The sequence below is a fragment of the Ursus arctos genome, unplaced genomic scaffold (genome assembly GCF_023065955.2).
Source record: "Ursus arctos isolate Adak ecotype North America unplaced genomic scaffold, UrsArc2.0 scaffold_27, whole genome shotgun sequence".
NCBI lineage: Eukaryota > Metazoa > Chordata > Mammalia > Carnivora > Ursidae > Ursus > Ursus arctos.
In genome coordinates this window covers 7,769,312-7,783,148 of record NW_026622952.1, presented here as the reverse complement: position 1 = coordinate 7,783,148, position 13,837 = coordinate 7,769,312, and the positions used below count along the sequence as shown (strand labels likewise).

The 13,837-nt window shown below is 46.2% G+C and overlaps 1 long non-coding RNA gene and 1 pseudogene across 1 annotated transcript; both read left to right on the top strand.

The window, feature by feature from the left end:
- Positions 1-1,683: 1,683 nt before the first annotated feature.
- On the top strand, positions 1,684-2,737 carry LOC130541886 (glyceraldehyde-3-phosphate dehydrogenase-like; annotated as a pseudogene).
- Positions 2,738-2,992: 255 nt separating this feature from the next.
- Positions 2,993-12,627, top strand: LOC130541887 (uncharacterized). The gene is made up of 2 exons (XR_008955965.1): positions 2,993-7,449; positions 9,703-12,627. It is a non-coding gene; the product is annotated as an uncharacterized LOC130541887 (long non-coding RNA).
- Positions 12,628-13,837: the final 1,210 nt, after the last annotated feature.

Genomic DNA, 13,837 nt, shown 5'->3' with positions numbered 1-13,837 from the left:
AAAACAATGTACATACCTTAATTTAAAAAATACTTTGCAAAAAATGCTAACCATCATCTGAGCTTTCAGGGATCACAGATCACTATAACAAATATAATGATACTGATAAAGTTTAAAATACTATGAGTATTATCAAAATGTGACACAAAATACAAAGTGAGCAAATGCTGTTGGAAAAAAAAATGTCACTAATAGGCTTGCTCATCACAGGGTTGCCATAAACCTTCAATCTGTAAAAAATGCAATATCTGCAAAGGGCAATAAAGCAAAGAGTAATGAAATGAGGTATTCCTGTACAGCAATACATCTTAAACATAAGGATACAGAAAGAAAGCTACATGGCAGGCTTAAAACATGCCACAAATCCTTCAATTCTCCTCATTAAAGGTGGGAGTTTAATTCCCCTCCCCAATTTGGGCAGGTTTATGACTCCTTCAGCCAATAGTGTATGGCAGTAACACTGTGGTTTTCAAGGGTAGGTCATAAAGACTATGTAACTTATGCGTTGTTTGATGAAGCACTCGCTCTTGGCTGCTCTGAGCCTCTTTGTAAGAGTCTGCCTACCCTGAGCCTTACCTGCTATAAGAAAGCCCAAGCTACATAGAAAGGGCATGGGCAGGCACTCTAGCAACAGTCCTAGCTGAGCTCATTCTCCAGTTAGCCTGGTCCCAGTACAAGATGTGTGCGTGAAAAAAATCTCCAGGTGATTCTAGCCCCCAACCACTTAAGTCTTTTCAATCACAATTCCAGACATTGTAAAACAGAGATAAGGCGTCTCTGCTAAGCTCTGCTAAGTTGTTGGTTTATGCAACTGCTTTGGGGTGCTTTGTTATACAGCAACACATAACTGGAAAATGCTGAAACTAGAAGGTGGATGGGAAAAGATACACCAAGCAGAGATTATTCAAAAGAAAAATGGTCTATCTAGACAAGGATCAGACAAAGTAAACTTTCAGGCAGGCAGTTTTCTTACATTACATTTCCTAATGATAAAGTGGTTGTTTCAACAGAAAAATATAACAATATTAAATTTGTACACACATAATAACATAGCTTCAAAATATATAAAGCAAAAACTGACAGAACTAAGGGAGAAAAATACAGATCTGCAAGTATAGTTGGAGATTTTAAGTAGGTCTTTGAGTATATTTTGAAGGATTGACATCATTCAGAGTATATTCTCTGATAACAGTGAAATTGAACAAGAGATCCAAAATAGAGAGATAACTAGAAAATCCCTAGATGTTTAGAAATTAAGGAATATACTTTTCTAATTAACCCATAGGTCAATGTAAAAAAAAAAACTACATTAAAATATCAAGCTACTAGCCAACATCTACAAAATACCATTAATAAAGAGAAAAGGCAAATCACAGAATGGCAGTATATATTTTCAATACATATGGAGATTGGGAAATACTCTTAATTGAATGGCCATAAAAACAACATCAAAAATTAGTGGATGCAACTAAAATAGATATAAAGAGAAACAATGAGCTATACCCACCAGAATGCCTTAGAAATTTTTAACTAACCATATCAAGTGTTGTCAAGGATGTGGAGGAAGAACAATTCTCACACACTGCTGGTGGATATGTGAATTGGTACAACCACTTTGGAAAATTCTTTGGAAGTATTTATTATAACATATACATACCCTAAGACACAACAATTACACTCCTATTATACCCAACACAAATGTCCATTAACAGTAGAATGAATGGGCTCTCTGCTCCTCCCCATTTGGCAGACAGCCACTTTTGGTGCAGTGCCAGCCACATCCCCCGAGACACAATGGTGAAAGTCCAAGTAAACATATTTGACCATGTTAGGTGCCTGGTCACCAGGGCTGCTTTTAACTCTGGCAAAGTGGATATTGTCACCATCAATGACCCCTTCATTAACCTCAACTACATGATCTACCTGTGTTGGTATGATTCCACCCACAGCAAATTCAGTAGCACAGTCAAGGCTGAGAACAAGAAATTTGCCATCTTCCAGGAGCAAGACCCCACCAACACCAAATGCGGTGATGCTGGTGCCGAGTATGTTGTGGAGTCCTCTGGGGTCTTCACCATCATGGAGAAGGCTAGGGCTCACTTGAAGGTGGGATCAAGAGGTCATCATATCTGCCCTTCTCCTGATGCCCCCATGTTTGTGATGGGCATGAACCATGAGAAGTATGACAACTCCCTCAAGATTGTCAGCAATGCCTTCTACACCACCAACTGCTTGGCTTTCTGGCCAAGCTCATCCATGACAAATTTGGCATCATGGAGAGGCTCATGACCACAGTCCATGCCATTACTGCCACCCAGAAGACCATGGACAGTCCTTCTGGGAAGCTGTGGCATGATGGCCAAGCTTCATTATCCCTGATTCTACTGGTGCCACCAAGGCTGTAGGCAAGTTCACCCCAAGTGAATGGGAAGCCCACCAGCATAACTTTCTGTGTCCCTGTCCCCAAAGTGTCACTTACGGATCTGACCTGTGGCCTGGAGAGAGCTACCAAATATGAAGACATCAGAAAGGTGGGGAACCAGGCATCCTGGGCCACACTGAGAACCAGGTTGTCTCCTGCAATTGTAACAGTGATACCCACTCTTCCACCTTCGAGGCTGGGTCTGGCATTGCTCTCAATGACCACTTTGTCAAGCTCATTTCCTGGTATGACAATGAATTTGGCTACAGCAACTCGGTGGTAAACATTATGGTTCACATGGCCTCCAAGAAGTAAGCCCCCTGGACCACCAGCCCTAGTGAGAGCAAGAGGAAGAGAAAGACCCTCAGCTGCTGGGGAGTCCTTGCTCCAACTCATCCCCCAACACACTGAGAATCTCCCAACCCTCTACACAGTTTCCATCCCAGACCCCCTGAAGAAGGGGAAGGGTTTGGGGAGCCCTACCTTGTCATGTACCATCAATAAAGTATACTGTACCCAGCCAAAATACACACACACACACACACGCACACACACACAGTAGAACGAATGAGTAAATTGTATGGTTTATTCATATGATGGAATACCAGTCAACCATGAAAAAGAAATGAACTACTAACATATATAACATCATGGATGAATCTTAGATAATGCTGACTGAAAGAAGACAGACACGAGAATACATACTCAATAATTCCAAAACTAGTCTATGGTGATGTCAGTCAAAACAGTGGTTACTTTGCAGTGAGACTGAGGAGAGAATTGACTGGGAAGGGACATGAGGTAAGCTTCTAGAGTACTAATCATATGTCATATCTTGATGTAGGTGTGGTTACATAACTGTATACTTTGTAAAAATGAGTCAAGCTATGCACTTAAGATTTGTGCATTTTACTCTTACTTATGTTATACCTTAATTTTTTTTAGTTTTTTAAAAAGCGAAGGGATGATAAACACAGAATTCAGGAGAGTGGCCACTCCCGAAGGAGAGGCCATGCTATGGGATAGGAAAGAAGTATACAGACGCTTGAAGTTTACATTCATGATACATACAAATACTCTTGTATATATCAAATATTACATTAAATGTAATAAAAATTCTTTCAGTAAAAACAAATTATTCAAATAGCTTAAACCCATGTGCTGAACTCAGGAAGAATTTTTAAAGCAAAATTAATCCAAATGGCTTTCAGTGATATTTAAATACAGGAAGGCAATGCATTAATATAATGAGGGTCCTCCTGGCATGGTGCTGGTTGTACGTTCAAGAGATCACTCTGTACAAGGTAGCACAGTAAGAATGGCAGGCATTACTGAGTATACACTGTCTGTTGGGCACTGTTGTGAATGCTTTACAGGCATCTCATTGTCACATAACCCTATGAAGCCAGTACTGCTATCACCCCAATTTAACAGATGGGGAAACACACACAGGGAGTTCAAGTGATTTGCCCATGGCCTCACAGCAGGCAAGCCAGAGAGCCAGCATTTGAAGGCTGGTTTTGAATTGCTGTCTGGTTTCAGAGCCTATTTGTTTCACCTCTGCACTGCTCTCTGCCTCTTGTAAGAGGCACATCCTCGATTTCTGGAAGTTCTCAGCCATACCCGACTCCTGACAAGGCCTGAAATGGAGGTCCAGAGTTTTACAACACCTGCTTCGGGGAGAGGGGTGTTGTGATGTGTCCATAATTACAATGACAATGAATTACAGTGTCATTACTGCCAATAACAATAACAATAAACATTAGGCCCACATGGTACTACATTACAGAATAGATTTAAAAGTTGCCATGATTGAACAGTTACTGTGTTTCTTAATTTCAGACCTTCACTAAGAAAGAAGTAACCCGGATGGGGGGGCGCCTGGGTGGCGCAGTCGTAAGCATCTGCCTTTGGCTCAGGGTGTGATACCAGCTCTCTGGGATCGAGCCCCATGTCAGGCTCCTCCGCTGGGAGCCTGCTTCTTCCTCTCCCACTCCCCCTGCTTGTGTTCCCTCTCTCCCTGGTTGTGCCTCTCTCTCTATCAAAAAAATAAATAAAATCTTTAAAAAAAAAAAAAAAAGAAGTAACCCAGATAAATTACCTTTTCTCTCTGAACTCTCTCCTGTCCATTCCTGGCTTATGGCCCCTACCACTTTAAACAATGCATCCGATGTATTCATGATGTGTGTCACCTCTCCTTCAGAAGCATAGGATTTGTTTCTGAATCTTCCTTGCCTCCTTGCGGTACATATTACTTAGACATAGTAGGTGCTTAGCAAATATCCCTGTAATGAGTGTGTGTATGACAAATACATAAAAATTAGGTCAAACACCCCTGTTCTTTGTATAACCTTCCATGTAGCTCTTGACCTTGCCTATCATATTCACTGCTGTATCCCCAGGGCTTAGAGAAGAATCTCTAAGTTGTAAATACTAAATACCTGTCACTTGGTAAATACTAAATTCTACATTTTGGTTGAATGAATGAAAATATGAAGGATAGATAATCCTCCCACATTGTAATAGCTGTATACCATTCCTCTTCTCTGTGAAAGGTCTCACTGACACTCTGGAAGGGCTGACATGTCTATCAACTCAGAGGAATAAGGAACGTGCTACTGCACTGCCGGGTCTTGATGGAATGAATGAGTTTACAATGGAGTGCTGAGTAGCTGGCTTGAGAGAAAACCCTACACACCGACTCAACCACGTGGCAGTGGTGGTGGTGGCCTATCCGCAGGAATTGCAGCGAGCAGCTCTTATCATGCAGTCCTGGAGAGGATGAGAATGAATGCACAAGTCTTGAATGTCTTTGAGAATTTTTCGTTTTCCAGCTTGGTTGAGATATAATTAACATACTACATTGTTTAAGTTTAGGGTGATAGACTTATCTATTGCAAAATGCAACATACACCACACTATGAGCTAACACCTCTACCTTGTCACATCATTACCATCTCTTTTTTGTGGTGAGAACATTTAAGACCTACTTTCTTAGCAAACTTCAAATATACAATACAGTATTTTAACTAATTGTATTAATAATAGCTAACTAACAGCATTTTAATATGCTATAAATTAGATTCTTAGAACTTATTCATCTTATAACCGGAAGTTTATCCTCTTCGATCAATATCTCCCCAATTCCCCAACTCTGCCGGCCCCTGGTAACCACCATTCTAGTCTCTGATTTTATGAATTTAGCTTGCTTTAGATTCCACATATACATGGTATCATACATTATTTGTCTTCTCTGTCATTTTTTTCACTTAGCATAATGCCCTCAATGTCCATCCATGTTGTCCCAAATGGCAGGACTTCCTTCTTTCTCATGGCCAAATCATATCCCATTGTACATATATATACACCACATCTTTGTCCATTCATCCATTGATGGTCACTTAAGTTGTTTCCACATCTTGGCTACTGGGAATAATGCTGCAATAAACGGGAGAGTGCAGATACTTCTTGGAGATCCAGTTCTGATTTCCATTGGATACATACCTAAAAGTAGCTTTGCTGGATCACATCGTAGTTCTATTTTTAATTTTTGAGGAACCTCCATAGTGTTTTCCACACTTGTGCGCCAATTTACATTCCCACCAACAGCGCACAAGGCTTCCCTTTTCTCTACATCCTTACCAATGCTTGTTATCGCTTGTCTTTTTGATGATGGCGATTCTAACAAGAGTGTGGTGGTATCTCTCACTGCGGTTTTGATTTGCATTTCCCTGATGACTAGTGATGTTGAGCATCTTTTCATGTACCCGTTGGCCATTTGTTTGTCTTCTTTGGAAAAATATCTATTCAGTTCCTCTGCCGATTTTTTAATTGGATAGTTTGGGGTTGTTCATTGTTGTTGGTTTGGTTTGGTTTGGTTTGTTTGGGGGGGTGCAATAGAGCTGTCTGAATTCTTTATACATTTTGGATATTAACCTCTTATCAGAAATATGATTTGCAAATATTTTCTCCCATTCAGTGGGGTGCCCTTTCATTCCACTGGTGGTTTCCCTTTGCGGTGCAGAACCTTTTTAGTTGCTTCTTTTAGTTTTTATTACCTTTGCTTTTGGTGTCGAATTAAAAAAAAAATCCAGGTAATGGAGCTTACTCCCTATGTTTTCTTCTAGGAGTTTTAAGGTTTCAGGTCTTAACATTCAAGTCTTTAATCCATTTTGTTGATTTTTGCGTATGGTGTTCGTTGAGGTCCTGTTTCATTCTTTAGAATTTTCTTTCTTTGCCTAGTAAGAAGTCACCTAGACTGGGGCTTCAAGGTCCATGACAGGGTCTGGGGAAGAAGTTCTCTTCTTCAGTTTTGCCTGCTCCACTTCATCTCTTGATTTCTTTGCTGTGTTATTCTGTCAACCGGGAAAGCCTGCGATGGCCGTCTTAAATATGAAACATCACCAGTTAGAGTGAGCTATGCCTTGGGGCAGCTCTGGAAACAGCCATTTGAGGAAAGACTGTTCTTTCCTTCCCTTAAAAAGCAGGCCTTGTTTTCCTCCGCTGGAAACTCGACCTTCTTCCTGACTCCTCCCCTGCCCTTCACCTCCTACCCAGCTCCTCCTTCCAGCCCAAAATACAGCTGTCTCATCTCTTCTCCCTACCCCGCCTTTCTTTCTGGTCTGCAGAGTGGGGAGAGCCAGAGTTTGATCTCAGAGCAGAAAGAATCCACAACACCACCCACAGAGCCTAGAAGAAATGCGCTGGAACAAAGTGTTTCTTAGCCACTCGCTCAGGAGGGTGATGAGAACCTGACACCCGCTCCAGTTCGTGCGTTCATATCCTTCTGTTGCAGAAGACCAAGTTCTGACCAGCATGTATTGTGAGGTCCGATCCAGGGCATGGCTTAGCAAAGCCCTGAGCTTCTGCGCCCTCCCTACTATCTTTCACTTGGCTAAGTGACATTTGGGGGCTGCTGAGGAAACAGCTCACTCTCTGACTCTGAGACTCAGAACCCAGTGTCTGAGAAGTGCCATCCAGAACCCCTCCTGTCTTCTAGAGGCGTCCATTGGTTCTTAACAATTTGGGTGAGTTTTTATGGCACCTGTCTCAACCCCTTCGGGCCTCTTCTTCCAGTGACTTCTATCCTGGTGTGTCGTCTCGGGCTCTCTGTCCCCACTGCTGCGCACCGTGGCTCCTTCGGTCATTCGGCGGCTCGAACTCTTCGCGCGTCCGTCCCGCCACAGACCTCTTCTCCGGCCGGGCCCGGGTGCCGGGGCGCCCAGCCTCGCCCGCGCTCGCGGGGCCGCGGGGAGATGCCTGAGCGCGCCGCGGGGCCGCGCCGCCGCTTTCATCCCGATCCAGGTGGCGGCGATCCAGTACAGGATTTACGGGGCCCTGACCCTGAGCCGTCAAGAGGGAACAGCCAGATTAATGGGGTGGGCGGGCTGGGGTAATAATCGTTTGTTTGATGTGACAAGCCTGATAGGCGTTGATTTACTTACAGACTGATGGGCTTTTAATTGAGCACCTCCATCCCAGTCACTTCAAAGGCAGGGGAAGTTGACAAGGGGCCCCTTTCACCGAGGGCTCCCGGTGACTGACAGCCCCCCTCCGCCGACGCTCCGCTCGGCCCACGATCGGGCCCGGCCGCCCGGGCCCGGCCCCCTGGCAAAGTAGCACATTTTCGGTGTAACTCAGAAATGGCCTTTTGTCTGCTGCCAAGGGGGCAGGCCCGGCTCGGCGGGCCGCGCGGCTCGCGGGAGGGCGAGGGCCGGGAGCGAAGGGTGGCCACCCCGCTCTCCCCGCCCCTCGCCGGGCGGGCCGGCTCCCACCTCCTCCTGCCGCGCCTCACTTCCTCCGTCTCCCCGAACCCGCGCTCGGCTCGGCCCTCCCCGCCTCCTCCTCCCCCTCCCTTCTCTCCTCCCACTTCCTCCTTCCTTCTCCCTCTCGGGGAAAGGCCAGAAAAGGTGGAGTCGGCGCCTGCGGTCCGTGGAGGGGCCTGTGAACACCGGTGCCCTCCCGTCCCCGGACAGCCACCGTGCCCCTGTCGGGCCTTCAGAGCGGGGCACCCTTGGCCTGGGAGGCCAGGCCTCCAGGGAACGGGCAGGGGCCACAGACCTCCGTGACTAAGGGCCAGCGGGGCTTCCAGCCCGTTCTCCTTTGGTCCAGAAGAGGCTTTCATAATATAGGCTTTATTCTGCTCGAAATATTAGGAAATGTCCTTTCTCAGGGAAGTTCTGTCAGAATGGATTTGTTTTGGTTTTGTTTGCTTTGTGTTGTTAAGTTCTGACTTCCTGGCTGCTGAACTTGACTTGGGCGGGGAAGGAGACATGTCCAAAGCTCTCCCCGTGCTGTCAGCTCACCTGCTGCTGCTGGGCTGGGGTCCAGTGAAGGCTAGGACCCACCCCCACCCAGGGGGCAGAGTCCCTGAACTGTAAGGGTAGGGCTTCCAAGCTTCCTCACTTGGGGGGGGGGGGGGTCAGTGAGACCCCTTGCAGCAGCAGCTTCAAGTTCTAAGTCAAGCCTCTTTTTCCCTTTTTCCCCTGTAGTGACATGTCCCAGCTCATAGAGCGAGGAAGGAAACGAGAGAGCAAGCCCCTGGCCAGAAAGACAACAATAATAACACATTTGCCTACATCGTTTAGTTCGGAACACACTTTCACATATATTATCTTAATTGGCCCTATAACTGTGTGAGGTAATAAGTGTGTAGTCCTTATGTCCATTTAGACGGATGATAAAATTGAGACTCAAAGGATAATGTGCTTCCAAGAGGCAAAATCACGGCTCACATTCTCATATCCTCCCTCGAAGTCAGCTCCTTCCTTCACCGCACCTCACTGCATCCCAGAGACAACTGTCCCATTCCTTTTGAAGCTGCTTTTTCTTACTCCAAACAGGTGATTAATTCTTGTTTCCCTCCCTTGGTTTCTCTTTTCAGGGCTCCCCCCCACCGGACCTCCACCTACCTGGTCTGGGTGTCCAAGGACAGAGCCTCCAGCCTAGCTTTGGGAGGCCAAACGTCTCCCTTGGTCTCTGTCCCAAAAGCCACTTCCAAGCCTTCCTGAGAGTGTGATGCCCCCCTAAGATCTGCTGCCCCCAGCTTTCCTCCAGTGTCCATACGTGACATGGCCATAGGCGAGGCCCCGTGCATTTTGTTCTCCACTATTCAAACCCATTCACTGAAGTTGTCCATTGCCTATCATCTCGAAGCCAAGAAAACACGAGTTTCTCCTGACCTGCTGGAGGGGTAGTTGCTACTGCAGAGCTGAGCCCTAGGACAGAGGCTTCAGAGGAACTAATCATCTCTCCCTTCTCTGCTTCTATGCCTGGGACAGATTTCCACTGATGCACGCTGAATACCTCAAGATGTGGTCTGTTTACATGTCAGAGTCCTCACGGGAGTCCAGTCCTCTAGGGCAAGTACGCATCTGTTCATCTTATATCCCTGGTGCCCACCGCTGAAATTTCATTGAAACGCATGTTGCCGAAACAGTTGTCGAAAAGCAGTATAGTGTTGGGGTGAAGTCAGAAAGCCTGGGATCACGTTCCCAGCCACACAGCCTTCAGAGAAGTCATTTAAATGTTCTGTGCCTCCGTTTCCTCATCTGTAAAATGGGACAAAAAGAGCATCTGCCTCGTAAAGTTATTGTGAGGGCTGAATGGGTTAATAACATATCTAGTCCACGGTGCACCGGGATTTTAGATGCAACAAGGAAAGAAGAGACAATCTGTGACACCATGCTTTATATCAACGACAGAGATGTTTAAAAATGTTTTAAGCGTCTACATAAGACCCTTAGAGGGGTGCCTGGGGGGCTCAGTCGGTTAAGCGGCTGCCTTCTGCTCAGGTCAGGATCTCAGGGTCCTGGGATCAAGAGCCCCACACCGGCCCCCCGGGGCTCCCTGTTTAGCGGGGAGTCTGCTTCTCCCTCTGCCTCTCCTCCTTGCTCATGCTCTCTCTCTCTCTTTCTCTCAAATAAGGAAAATTAAGTTAAAATAAAAACACTTACAAGAGTAGCTAAGTGAAAGCCACTGCCATTGTTGAAATGCGTTCTCACAAAAGCCCCATGAGGAGTGAGTTAATCCTCACTTTACAGATGGGGAAACAGAGATTTCTTCGGAGAGCTGAAGGAGCTTGACCAAGCTCACGGGCCCGGGGAAATGCTCCGCAGGCATTTAAAACCTGCCTTTGAGGTGCAATAATCTACAGTTATTACAATAGCTGGCAGTCGCCCACCACGCTCCGCTACCAGGAGTTAGGAGCTGGGTTTTGTTCTCAATTGCATTAGCTTTCCTTAATCTAAATTTCTTCCCCCTCTGGTATAATAACTCTGCTTCTTCCTCCCCCTCCTCCTTTGTACTTGGCTCTGATCTTGTTACTTTTCTGCTAATGGCTTCAGGTTCTACTGTATCTGCGATCTGAATTGAAAGCGACCTCAGATCTTTTATGGAGGTAGGAGGGGCATCAATAAAGGTCAAAATTAGCTTTTAAAGATGACACAGAGCAAGAAAAAGTGAGAGCGAATATGGCCACGATCACACGTGGGGATGTGTACGCGGACCCCCCGAGGGACTGCCCACGGCACTGCCCCCATGCTGCCCCAGAGCCGTTCTGATGCTCGGGTTCCTGACACAGTGCCCAGCTCAGCAGGCCGCCTCGAGCTGGCGATCTGTCACACCAGACTCTGTTTTCTCCCATAACCCACTGAGACGTTACAGAGTGGAAAGGTAGAGGAGCTTGGGAAGTTACAGGGACTGGAGGCAGGGAACTTTTCTAGGACCTTCTCTGGCTTTCCTTGGCACAACCCCCCCCCCCAAAAAAAGAAGCATGTACTTGAAAGAGTGGAAGTTTCTAGCTCACTATTGCAGTGAGTCTGAGGCAAGGGAGAGCACCCCATTAGCTGCAAACACAGCAACGTAAAAGGTGTGTCGCTGTTTTCAACATCAGAAAGGGAACCCCTAAGATGTATTTTGTTTGGGGTTTTGTGGTCTCCCCACAACCCTCGTGGCAGCCCAGGGTTCACAGGTGTCATGGTCACAGAAAGATGCCACTTGCCACTTCAGCCTACCATTTCCCCGCAGGAGGAACCCCAGTATTCGCCCTCTTCTGCCCAGCTCATAATACTCACATGAAAAGATAATAGAAGATAAGGGATAGAACAGGGCCTGGTATTGTACTGGGGTTTTGCTTCCCAAGCCGGGAGGCCACGGGCCGGCTAGAGAGTCATATTTGTGAATTTGGTCGGGTTTTTCAGGATGGGATCAGGGTGGAGAGGCCTTTCCCGAAACTTCTCTCAACTCTCCCACATGCCCTGAGAGCTGTTTGAGCAGAGCCGAGCCGAAAGCTGGGTGAGCAAGGCAGTTTGAGAAGGACGACTGCACAGGGAGCTTTGCCACGGGAAGCAGGGGGAACACGCCATCCCTCAGCACCCCTGAATGGAGCCTACTGTTCTTCCTCCAAGCCTGAATAAAATGTATTCTATGCTCGGATCCACCAGACAAAGAAGGAATATATCAACAAAGGCGGGGAAAGTCGAAAATGGTTGTTCAGCGGTCCATTCACATACATGTCGTTCATCTCCAGGGCTTCCAAGAAAGCAGCTGCACCCCAAATCCCTTCCGACGCTGTCTGTACCTAAGCCTCCTGTGAGATAATCCTCTTAATGGAATATTTAAGAAATCGGATATAAATCACCAACCTTTTATCTCACCTGAAGATCCATACTCCATAGGGTGGATGGTGTGTACGTCTATCTACGTATGGATGGTTGCAGGTGCCTTTGTGAGCGGATGTCGCCATGTTTTTAGGCTCGTTACGCTTTTCGATAGCTAAATGTATTTTTTTTCTGAAGGTAGGGGTGTAAAATTATAAATCTTCGAGATCAGAGCCCAGAAAACAGCTGCACCTAGAGACAATTAAAACACACCTCCGTAGGAAAAACCTTTTTTGTCATTTGCAACCAACAAAAAAGCCTATTATGATGACGCGCTCATAAATAACTTGAGTTTGGCATATGCTTTTGTACCAAACAGAAGATGAATAAATTAAATTTTATTTACAACCTTTTTTCATTTTTATTAGCACCGCTCTGAAGAGTTTCCGTAAGGGATGTGCTGGAGCAGTTATGCCAAATGTTTTAAGGCGTTAATATTGATATTATATAAATTAAGGTGTTTTAATTTGCATTCTTTAATTAACTAAATACTGGCAGAAAAATAAAACACAAGGGCAGCCCTGACTTATTGCCTCTATTAAACTGCTGACGTCTCTGAAAAGATGCTTTAAGTAATCCAATTCATGCGGAGTGGGGGAGGAAGGGGTATTAATACTCTCTGATTTGGCAAAACACATTGGGGTTTAAGAAACCAATCTCCTGCTTTGCTGGCACCGTGGTTGAGGTGGTGGGTGCGTTCTAAGAAGGTCTGCATCCGTGTCCCCAAGGAAGAAGCGGTCAGTGTTTTTTAACTATGCGTCCTGCCCAGGTCTGAGCTGAAGGGTCAGGGGGAGCCCAGCCCTGCCACTGGGAATAAGCAGGCTCCTGGGTGCAGACCCTGCAGACCTGGGCTGTATCACTGCAGTCTGAAAAGAGACAGGCTGGCTGAATTAATCCAGTGGATCTCATGTCAACATGATCACATCCAAAAATCAAGGGAAGAAAGAGTCAAGGATCCTTCAGCAGTTAGCTGCTTCCCATGACACGTAGGCCCCAAACAAAAACAAAAACAAACAAACAAAAAGCTTTCTAAAAAGATGAGCCAGGAGTATTTCAATTCCTTTCCATGCCCTGGGCCCTGTCACCAGCTCCAGAGACTTTCACTCTTAGAGTGAGGACAGTAGCTTCTTTCTTGTCCAAGTTAGAATGAACTTTTCCCTACTTCCCCTTCTCTGCTCTTCATTTTTGCTCTGTTTCTCCTCTCCTGTAGGGTCAGAGTCAACCCTGGTAAGGTCTCAGCTTCTGTGATTCTCCCTCCAGACTTGTAGGGAGGAACAGCCATAAGAAGGAGATCACAGTTTCCTGAGTTGGCTGTATGTGGGAAAGAGATTTCTCGTAAAACACAGGCAAGAAAGAACATTTTATTTCTCTTCCCTAAACCCACAGGGAAAAAGCCATCTGTACAACAGCCCATACTGTTCTCTCGCCATTCTGAGGGCGTCCAACTTGCGTTCTCTTCCTGGACTGCGGGGCATCGTGTCCAGGGCGGGGATCTTGGGGCCTCACAGACACCTGTTGAGTTGACTAGAGACGTCACACAGGGAGAGGTGGGGCTGGGGAGCAGAGCTCAGCTCTGTCCTGGCCCCCACACTGCCTGCACACTTGCATTTAGCACTGTGTCTTTTGAAAACCCAAAGAGAAGCAGGTCAAGAGCAAGCCCCAGCAAGCCCAATTGTCCAGGCCTCCGAGTCCTGTCATTATGCCATGTCCCTACCCCAGTTTGCTTCCTCGAGGCTTTTCCTAACTTGCTCCAGAA